At 46.5% G+C, this 11,144-nt stretch overlaps 1 protein-coding gene across 2 annotated transcripts in view; it reads left to right on the top strand.

The window, feature by feature from the left end:
- The first annotated feature begins 876 nt into the window (after positions 1–876).
- The window catches only part of COQ8A (coenzyme Q8A), a 64,817-nt gene continuing 54,549 nt past the window's right edge, over positions 877–11,144 (top strand). Inside the window, exon 1 of one of the 2 annotated variants that reach the window (XM_070734333.1) lies at positions 877–1,044. The gene's annotated coding sequence lies outside the window, so the exon portion shown is untranslated. Of the gene's footprint in view, positions 1,045–9,075; positions 9,342–11,144 lie in introns of those variants that run through there. The other variant, XM_070734334.1, reaches the window with a different exon arrangement.

Below are 11,144 nucleotides of genomic sequence, written 5' to 3'. Positions count from 1 at the left end.
GGAACTAGATTGACTGTAGTGTATGCATAGTTCTTTTAGGATATTATTGTTTTTATTACTGATTTTATTGTTTATTCTGATCATATTTTACTATTGTGGTATTTGTGTCACTTGTTAGCCACTCTGAGTTAGTTTTGGAATGAGCGGCATATAAATACAATAAATAAATAAATAAATAAATAAATAATGCTTCAAGTGATTAGTCATTAGACTTTTAGAAAAATCCTTTTGAATTTCAAAAGGAACAAAGAGATCTGAAAAAATGTACTGTATAAATTACGAATTTATGATTACAGTGCTGCCCTCCATAACTTTCCCAGATTAACAACCATTTTTTAAATTCAATCAATAAGAAGGAAGTGTTAATCAGAAAGAATCCTAAGCATCCCTGTTTCCCTCCTAGCAACACAAGCATCGCCCCTTCTGCCCACCGAGTTGCTGTCGTGTATGTGCAGGAAGGCACGTAACTCGGAGTCTGCAGCCCACCTTCTGGGAAGGCGCCCTTTGAAAGAGAAAATCCCAGATTGGCCTAATCTTCCCAAGGGAGGGCTGAGTGCAACCCACCGTAGAGCCCCCGGCCTTTGTGAGGAAGCCTGAACGTGCCCTCCCGCACATGCACCAGGCCTGCTTGCTTTCCCCGCCTCCCCCCCCCCCAAAGGCCAGTGTACATCCATTTCCACCCAGGGGCCTCCTGTCACCACGCGAAAAGCTCAGAAGCTCTAAGCGCCAACATGGACGGGAGGGGGGGGGGAGGCATCGCCGCTTTCCTATTGGCCGAAACTTTTTCCGCCTCTGCTTTTCATTGGACGCGACGCGTGCAACACGCGCCGAGCACGCTCTCCCCCGGACTGACATCTCAGCTCTCGCTCTGATCTCTGGGAGCCAATGGGAAGCGGGAAGGGGCGGAGCCTGGGGGGCCGGGCCTCAAACCCGAGAGGGCAGGGGCGAGTTGGTAAACAAGCGCCGCGCCTCGTGGTGCCACAGGGCGGCCCTCGGGGGAAGAAGCGGGCAGTCGGAGTTGGCAGCGGCGCCGCGCGGGCCGAGGTGAGCGAAGCGTTGGAGACATAACACGGCGCGGCTAATGGCACCCATAATGGAGGCGTTGGAAGGCCTCTAATCTCTGCCCGCCTCTCGTTTCCTTCTACGGCGCGTCGGTCCTGTAACGGCCTGATGTATTCGACCAAGGCAGGGGTAGGCAAAGTTGGTTTTTCTATGACATGTGGACTTCAACTCCCAGAATTCCTGAACTAGCAAGATTGGCTCAGGAATTCTGGGAGTTGAAGTCCACACATCATAGAAGAGCCAACTTTGCCTACCCCTGGGCCAAGGGGAAAATGGTGTCTCTATCTCCCCCCCCCCCCCCCGCCATAAGCGGGGAAAGAGAGATTTTGGCCACGCTGGGAAAGAGCGTCTTTCTTCCCAGACGTTGTGCCACGTGCCGGCAGTCGCAAAGCGGGTCTTCAGACGTACCTGGCGGTGGGGGTGGGACGACTGAGGCGGGGGGAGGACACCCGAATTGCAGCTCCTGTGACGCTGCTGCGGGAGAAGAGGGCAGTGCGGGTTCCGAGAATAATAAAAATGGGTCCGAGGGCTGAGACCGTCGCTTGAGAGAAGCGAACTTAGCCTGGGGCGAGACTTTTGGCGGCCCTCGAGGTGCGTCCGGTTCGTAAGTTCCGTCCGCCTTGAGCCTGCTGGGAAAGTTCTGGTATTAATCCGCCTGGAGGGCGCTGGGTGGGCAGGTAAGGTTTGCACGCTGGCCCGTGAAGAGTTGCCTAAGGCGCAGCGTTAAATCCCAGGATCGGATTGACAAGCTTTCCACGTTTGAATCAAGAATGGGATTATTTGTGGTTAATTACCACGGGACGGCAAAAGTCAGAGCTGGTTCTGCGGTGAGAAGCTGTAGCAGAAAGGGGGAGGAGGGCTGATAAGCCTTCGTGTGTGTGTGTGTGTGTGTGTGTGTGTGTGTGTGTGTGTGTGTGTGTGTATTTGTGTTTGCAGCTCTATTTTCCCTCCCCGCCTTTTATTTTATTCAGTACCCCAAGATCGCTTGCTCACTCCCCCTGCTGAATTTTAATTTAAAAATGGTCGATGTTGGTATACTGTATTTTGCTTCCATTAAAAAAAAGGATTGGTAGGAAATCCTGTTTCTGCATTTCATGCTAATAAGTAAACTCTTTATACAGAATTGGCAGGGTTTTTTTTTTTTAAAGGAAGCGATTAAGAGGTTGAGTTGGTTGTAACAGTAAATTAGGTTGGTGGGGGATATTCACTGGGAAAATGTCTTTTGAAAATAAGTTTGTTTTAAAAGCCCAACTCTATAGGGCAAATGATCTAAATAGAGAAAAAATGTGTCCCCTATGTATTGTATGTGTAATTTCCCCTTTTCGGTTGATCTTTCCACATTTTATTTTTGATATGCAAATTGATTTTATCTCCCCCCCCTCCTTCTGATCGTGTGGACATTATTTAAAGACGTTTTGCATGAAATGGTTTTGTGTGGAATCTGCCTTGATGTGCCTAGAATAATGTGAGATGTGCTATTTGTGCCATTGTAATAATTGTCTTTTCTGTCTACTTCATTGGTCTTGTTCTTCTGATGAGACTATGAAGAGCAACATCTCAGAAAATTACTGGTCGGTCAAAAAAGTATAATCAGTTCTAAAAAAATGAAATAGCATTTAGATTTTTGCATGAATTTAGTGTAAAAACAAAATGCTTTTAAAAAGAGATAATAAGTTGTAGCTTGTCATTTAAGGTTAATGGGCAATATTTGATTGTGGCATAGAAGTAAAAATTGTGGGCAGGGCATAAATATCCAGTGAAATAAAGCTACATTGCAGAGATTGGTTTTCTATTTTGTAGAGGGTTGGAATTTTTACTTAAAAAAATAACAATCTTATTGCTCAATTGTTCACACCTAACTGCTGAATGATGGGTGAAATCAGTGCTCCAAATTCTTAATCTTTCCATTCAGTGCTCATAAATTTAACTCTTAACAGAAAAGCTGTTGCAATTCTGTTCTTAAATGTTGTTGCTTTGGTCACAGAGGAGTTTTAGGATTGCAGGCTGGTCACTCCTGGATTAAATCACTGTACTGAATTTATTCATAAAACTTTAGCAGTGAAAGATAAAATTAAATATTTTAAATGAGAGCTACCATAATTGCTTATTGGAAACACTCAGTCCTGGACTCCAGTTATGCAAAGAAACATAAAATATTAAAAGTTCCAGCATAGATTTAAATGCTTGAGTAACTTTGTTGGTCAGGCTAAAAAATTCTAAGTGCTTCTTACATCCAAAATGGAAGCCTATAGAGACCTGCCTGGTTGCAGCCTTTTTGTAGTCTCCTGGAAGATTTCTGTTTATTTATGGAATTTGAGATTTGGAATGAAGGCAACTCCTCATCTTTCTCAGTAGCTAACCCTGTTATTCACTTACTTTGACTTAACAGTCTCTGGAGCAAGAGGGGCGGCATACAAATTTAATAAATAAATAAATATTAGTTCAGTGGGCAGATTTAGAATTATAAGAGCATGCTGTGAATATTCTTGGTCATTGGTATGCTAATGTTATATGCCCAGGTGTTTCATTCACAAAATGAATATCTCAAAGTGGTTACAAAGCACTCATTTACTAGAAAGGCAGGCTGGTCAGGATGCTCTTTGGGATCCCTGCAGCCTTATATGACATGTTATCACCCAGCTTAGCTTTTTCTCTTGAAGGTGGATAATTTACAAAATAAAGCATGGCCCTAGAACATCACCAGTTTTATTTTCTAACAGTGTTTTTTGGAAATAAATATGTTGAAGGTTTTACTTTTTTTCTAGTACAGTATGTTAGTTTTTGATTTAATATATTAATGGAAAAAAATAATGTCACATGGAAAAAGGAGCTTGGTTATTGTTTTCTAGAAAGAGACCAGAGGTGGGCTGCTGCCGGATTGGCTAATTGCGCACAGCTCTCTAGCTCTGGAGTGCGAGTGAGGGATTGAGTGCAATTTTGCTTTCTGCACCTGTGCTGATAGCGAAATCTCGCACAGGGACACATATGTGGGCGTGTTTCAGCGAGGTTTTTTGCGCTCGATCCTGCATTCATGCTCCAGAGCTGCAGAGCTGTGCACAATTAGAATAGAATTGAATAGAATTCTTTATTGGCCAAGTGTGATTGGACACCCAAGGAATTTGTCTTGGTGCAGATGCTCTCAGTGTACACAAAAGAAAATATAGATTTGTCAAGAATCATGTGGTACAATACCTAATGATTGTCATAGGGGTCAATGAAGAAACAATATTAATAAAAATCTTAGGATACAAGCAACAAGTTACAGTCCTACAGTTCTAAGTGGGAGGAAAAGGATGATAGGAATAATGAGAAAAAACTAGTAGAAATAGAAGTGCAGACTTAGTAAAAAGTTTGTTCCGGCAGCAGCCCACCTCTGGGAGAGACACCTCCCTGACATAGGTACCAACTTTCAGAAATACAGTATATGGCATCCTTAATCTTAAATATAAAATTACACATAGTGTTACAAGTAACTGTAAGTTTTTAGCTTTCATTAAAACTTAAAAAAATTGTTAGTCTTGTTGAACACTTAAAAGTTGACCTTAAAAAGTCAAATTCAAGCATTCAAACTTTTGTTGTTTCTAACTTAGATAGATTAGCTCATCCATTAGCCAAATAACAACCCTTATCTTCATCATTGACTTATATCTAAATATTACTTGTTGGGACAAATGTTTATTTTGTATTGTTATTTCCCCCAACAAGTTATTGGCTAGCTGCCATTGAAGATGGAATACTGATAGAACTCTTAATACAGCAAAATAATTAAAAAATATATATGGGAATCAAAAAGTTTTGTGTCAAGAAAAAGATATACTAATGGCCTTGTTGACATACATGGCTTTAATGCTGCAATTTGTATTTATTTACAAATTAGCAAAGGATGAATGTAATGAAGACTTAATCAGTACAATCATGGACTATCTTCATTTGAGTCACCAGCATTGAGAGCAATGATCCTTGTGACTTTGAAAACTAAAATAAATCATATCTGCCAAACTTTATCTTAACACTGATATTATACATGAATTAAGAAAAAACATGACCTTGGAAAGCTCTTAAAAACAAAACTACTGGTATTTGTGGGAGGGAGGACTTCTCCTTTCCAGGAACAGTTGTATACATGCAGGTAGTGATGGAATATATTTTTATATCATGGCAGTATAAAGAGGTGGAATCTTCATTTTTTTAGCCTTTTTAAGAATCTTAAAGAATAAAAATTGCAAAATATGAAAGTGTTTTTAAAAATAATTTCCTGTTCTCTTTCCTGAGTTTTGCTGACTAATAAACTTGCTCTGTAAATCTGTTTATGCTTTGACTAGCTGCAGCAAATAGCTAATAGCAATATATAAGCACTTTCATGTCATTTTTTTTACCAGCGATTAACTGTAGCTAATACAATGTTTATACTGATAAAAATCCATATGTTTGTTAACTTTATTTGCAAAACCTTGAAGAGATCATTATTTATTTAAATCTCCATAGCTTTCCCAATATCAGTGTGTCCAAGGGTAGGATGCTTCAGAAACAAAGCATAATATTAATGATTTTAGGTAAACCAAAATACAGACCAGACTACTTACACTGACATCCAGCAACTTGTCATCCTGAAACAACCAAAGTTAATGCCACCCTTGCCTGTAATGTAAGGACATTCTGTAATCTGTGTGCCATAGCTGAGAAGGCTTTCTGTCACGTCTCACATAATGTAACAGCTTCCAGTACAGGGAGTGAAGAGTCCCCTTGGCATTTCCTCATATTTGGGGTAGATATATTTATGGAAAAGCTTTCCCTCAAATACTAAGTTTCAAAGTAGTTGAGAAGAGAGAGAGAGAGAGAAAAAAGAGAGAGAGAGAAAAAAGGATGTTTAGATGCAGTTTTTTTAGTGGGCTCTAAGAATCCAATTTAACCTGCCTGCTTCTTCATGCAATTCTAACAGAAAAAAAAATATATCCCAGTTTGGCACTTGAATATAAAAATGAGTAAAGGGACTATGATAATTAAATCACAGGAGACATATTCATGCCACTAATTCATGTGAAATTGGTGTTAAGACCATTCCAGTCCAAATTGTGTACAACATACCTCCATTTTCAGTTACCTATTAGTTTTCCTGTGACACAACAATATATTTGAGAGAATGGTTATAACAAAAGTTAAAGTGCAATTTATTTTGCTTAAACCTTTAGCTGGTTAAATTATGAATCTTCCTTAACTCTAGGAGAGGCCCTTGCTTCTGCCACTGAAATACAGTGATCCCCCGCTCGTTGCGAGGGTTCCGTTCCAGGACCCCCCGCAACGAGCGGGTTTTCGCGAAGTAGCGCTGCGGAAGTAAAAACACCATCTGCGCATGTGCAGATGATGTTTTTAACTTCCGCAGCGCTAGCGAGGAGCCGAAGATTGGGGGCGGCATGGGGGGCTCGCTAGCACCCCCCGAACCCCCAACCCAGGTTTGGGGGGGTGCTAGCGAGCCCCCCATGTCGGCGGGGACCTTTTAAAACACCCGCACGGCTTTCCAATGAGTCCCGAAGACACGTTTGTCTTCGGGACTCATTGGAAAGCTCCGATCGTTTTAAAACAGTTGCGCCGTTCTCCGCTGACTCCTAAAGCGGGGTGCGAAATGACTTGGAGGAATGGGAAGCTGAAACCGGCCGATTTGGACTTCCCATTCCTCCAAGTCACTTCGCCGCTCGTGTCCTGGCTAAACCGGGCAGCAGGAGACAGGCTTTGAGTTTTGGCTGCGGGGCAAGGGAGTTAGGAAAGTCCTACTTCTCCCCCCGCAGCCAAAAACTCAAAGCCTGTCTCCTGCTGCCCGGTTTAGCCAGGACACGAGCGGCGAAATGACTTGGAGGAATGTGAAGCTGAAACCGTCCGGTTTCAGCTTCCCATTTCTCCAAGTCATTTCGCACCCCGCTTTAGGGCGACAGGCGGTGGGCTGGGAGCCGCAGGCGAAAGGAGCTCGGGCATTGTTCTCCGGACCCCGCCCGCGGCCCTTTCCCTCTCCAGGCTGCGGGCGGGGTCCGGAGAACAATGCCCGAGCTCCTTTCGCCTGCGGCTCGCAGCCCACCGCCTGTCGCCCGGTTTAGCCAGGACACGAGCGGCGAAATGACTTGGAGGAATGTGAAGCTGAAACCGTCCGGTTTCAGCTTCCCATTCCTCCAAGTCATTTCGCACCCCGCTTTAGGGCGACAGGCGGTGGGCTGGGAGCCGCAGGCGAAAGGAGCTCGGGCATTGTTCTCCGGACCCCGCCCGCGGCCCTTTCCCTCTCCAGGCTGCGGGCGGGGTCCGGAGAACAATGCCCGAGCTCCTTTCGCCTGCGGCTCCCAGCCCACCGCCTGTCGCCCGGTTTAGCCAGGAAAAGCGGGGTGCGAAATGACTTGGAGGAATGGGAAGCTGAAACCGGACGGTTTCAGCTTCACATTCCTCCAAGTCATTTCGCCGCTCGTGTCCTGGCTAAACCGGGCAGCAGGAGACAGGCGGTGGTCCGGGGGGCGCTGGCTCTCGGCACTTTCGAGCTGAGTCCGGGAGCGAATTCGCTCCCGGACTCAGCTCAAAAGCGCCGAGAACGAACGGCAAGGAACGGCTTTTCCACGCCGTTCATTCTCGGCGCTTTCGAGCTGAATCCGGGAGCGAATTCGCTCCCGGATTCAGCTCGAAAGCGCCGAGAACGAACGGCAAGGAACGGCTTTTCCACGCCATTCATTCTCGCCGCTTTCGAGCTGAATCCGGGAGCGAATTCGCTCCCGGATTCAGCTCGAAAGCGCCGAGAACGAACGGCAAGGAACGGCTTTTCCACGCCGTTCATTCTCGCCGCTTTCGAGCTGAATCCGGGAGCGAATTCGCTCCCGGATTCAGCTCGAAAGCGCCGAGAACGAACGGCAAGGAACGGCTTTTCCACGCCGTTCATTCTCGCCGCTTTCGAGCTGAATCCGGGAGCGAATTCGCTCCCGGATTCAGCTCGAAAGCGCCGAGAACGAACGGCAAGGAACGGCTTTTCCACGCCGTTCATTCTCGCCGCTTTCGAGCTGAATCCGGGAGCGAATTTGCTCCCGGATTCAGCTCGAAAGCGGCGAGAATGAACGGCGTGGAAAAGCCGTTCCTTGCCGTTCGTTCTCGGCGCTTTCGAGCTGAGTCCGGGAGCGAATTCGCTCCCGGACTCAGCTCGAAAGCGCCGAGAATGAACGGCGTGGGCGGGCGAAGGGCGGGCGGCAGCGAGGAGTTTGCGTGGGCGGTGGGGAAACTCCTCGCTGACGCCAGCAAGAGGGGGAAGACTCAGGGAAGCCGCCCAGCAGCTGATCTCCCGGTTGCCATCTACGCATGCGTGCCCACGGGCACGCATGCGTAGATGGTATTTTGACTTCCGGGTTGAAAAATAGCGAAGTACCCTGTTCGCAATGGTTGGGGACGCAATAAACGGGGGATCACTGTACAGAGAAATTATTTGGGAGCTGATTATAAAGTTAGAAAAAGGTTAGGTAGTTCTTGAGAGATATACAGAAGTTTACTAGTTCTTCAGAAGTCCCCCAATTCTTGCTTTTACATTTGGCTACTTATCTCCTGTTAATTTTGCTTTCCTAACTTAGCTGTGGTAAGCAGAGCAGCCATTTGCATGAAAGATCAGTTGTGATTGTTAAAATGAACATTTTAAATAAAATTCATAGTACTAAAGCTATTTAAAAAGGACAATTGAAGCAATGATTAATAATCCAATAAATGTTTTGTAGTAAAGATACAAAAATTCTAATTTATAATTTTAAATATTATTTTAAGACTAATTGGCAGCCCAAATTCTCACCATTCCATCTATTTCAGTGTCTAGTCTGGGCATTCCTATCATTTGAAATTTTTCTCCATTTGTAAATTTTAGGTGAATTCATAAACTGAATTTGATTTTTCTGGAGGAGTTCTTTATCTAGATGTAACTCTCTAGCCAGAGAAGCAATTTCTTTGCCTTTTTTCTTTGCCCTGTCTCATCTGGATTATTTTACAGCTTGTTCCAGTCTTTCCCCTCATGTCTCCCCAAGTTCAAAAATTCCAATCTTCCTGGGAAAAGTAAATGGATGATTAAAATTGAATGTCACAGGCATATTTAGAATGTTTGCGCCCAAAGTTCTGAATTATTTACACCAGCATTTGCATGCAGACATTTACAGCTTGGAAAAGAAACAAAATATTGTGATATATCTTGCCACTGATGATGAAGCACCTTTTCTGTTACTGATTCCCTAGAAGGAACTGCAGCTGTGGTCACAGTTTATCTTCCAAGTTAACTCAAACAGGTATGTGGCATACATGCTGCCTAAATTAGGAAGGTAGCAAAATGTGCTCAGGGATTGAATTCATAGCTTTGACAAAAGATACGAAAGGAGAGAAGTAGATGTAGCATTTTGCTTTATGACATATCAACATCCTTGAAGAATAAACTATATTAATGTATTTTTCTATTAGATTTTAAAAAGATGCTGATTGTCCCTAAAGTTGACTATGTATCTCCTTAGCTGTTTAGAAAAACAATAACAAGTTTTGTACTTTCTGCCAGTTAATTGTGTTTAAATCAGATTAAGTAGGATGCTGAATTAGTTCAGGAAATGCTTAAATTCAGTTTGTCTTGTTCTCTAGCTTCTGTTTTGCTTTGTTTTCTGCAAATGTTGATTTATGTATTTAACCTGGAATACAGCAGAAAGTAAAATCTTTTCTTTCTAAGTGTAGGAACTAACATCCGCATAACATCTAGATGACTTCTGTTGATGTGTTTGGATTCAGTATATACTGTTGTATGTCATCTCAAAGTATTGCCTTTAGACAAACCTAACACATTACTCCCAGGGCTTATTGTTTGGTAGAGGAAGGTAATTTTCCCAGATACATATTCATTAAAATAACCGATGTTTGAGGAGACAGTGGTAAAATATAAAATGAATACTGAATATGGAATTGCTTTATCTGTAATCAAGCTTCAGCAAAAAACCCACCAAACCTTCTTTTGGGATATACAGTGATCCCTCGATCATCGCGAGGGTTCCGTTCCAGGACCCCTCGCGATGATCGATTTGTCGCGAAGTAGCGGTGCGGAAGTAAAAACACCATCTGCGCATGCGCAGATGGTGTTTTTATTTCCACAGCAGCAGCGAGGAGCCGAAGATTGGGTTTCCCCGCCGCCTCGCTGCTGCTGCTTGTCCGCGCGCGTGCCGCCCGCCCCCTGCGCTGTTGCTGGGGCCGCTTCTCAGCTGAGAAGCGGCCCTGGGGTTTCCCCCACGCGCGCGCGTGCTGCCCGCCCCCCGCGCTGTTGCTGGGGCTGCTTCTCAGCTGAGAAGCGGCCCTGGGGTTTCCTCCGCGCGCGCGCGTGCTGCCCGCCCCCCGCGCTGTTGCTGGGGCCGCTTCTCAGCTGAGAAGCGGCCCTGGGGTTTCCCCCACGCGCGCGCGTGCTGCCCGCCCCCCGCGCTGTTGCTGGGGCTGCTTCTCAGCTGAGAAGCGGCCCTGGGGTTTCCTCCGCGCGCGCGTGTGCTGCCCGCCCCCCCGCGCTGTTGCTGGGGCTGCTTCTCAGCTGAGAAGCGGCCCTGGGGTTTCCTCCGCGCGCGCGCGTGCTGCCCGCCCCCCGCGCTGTTGCTGGGGCCGCTTCTCAGCTGAGAAGCGGCCCTGGGGTTTCCCCCCCGCGCGCGCGTGCTGCCCGCCCCCCGCGCTGTTGCTGGGGCCGCTTCTCAGCTGAGAAGCGGCCCTGGGGTTTCCCCCGCGCGCGCGCGCGTGCTGCCCGCCCCCCGCGCTGTTGCTGGGGCTGCTTCTCAGCTGAGAAGCGGCCCTGGGGTTTCCCCCCCCGCGCGCGCGTGCTGCCCGCCCCCCGCGCTGTTGCTGGGGCCGCTTCTCAGCTGAGAAGCGGCCCTGGGGTTTCCCCCCGCGCGCGCGCGTGCTGCCCGCCCCCCCGCGCTGTTGCTGGGGCTGCTTCTCAGCTGAGAAGCGGCCCTGGGGTTTCCTCCGCGCGCGCGCGTGCTGCCCGCCCCCCGCGCTGTTGCTGGGGCTGCTTCTCAGCTGAGAAGCGGCCCTGGGGTTTCCTCCGCGCGCGCGCGTGCTGCCCGCCCCCCGCGCTG

This window comes from Erythrolamprus reginae, chromosome 1 (assembly GCF_031021105.1).
Source record: "Erythrolamprus reginae isolate rEryReg1 chromosome 1, rEryReg1.hap1, whole genome shotgun sequence".
Taxonomy (NCBI): domain Eukaryota; kingdom Metazoa; phylum Chordata; class Lepidosauria; order Squamata; family Dipsadidae; genus Erythrolamprus; species Erythrolamprus reginae.
Note: the sequence above shows the minus strand (reverse complement) of the source record. Positions and strands in the feature narration are given on the sequence as shown.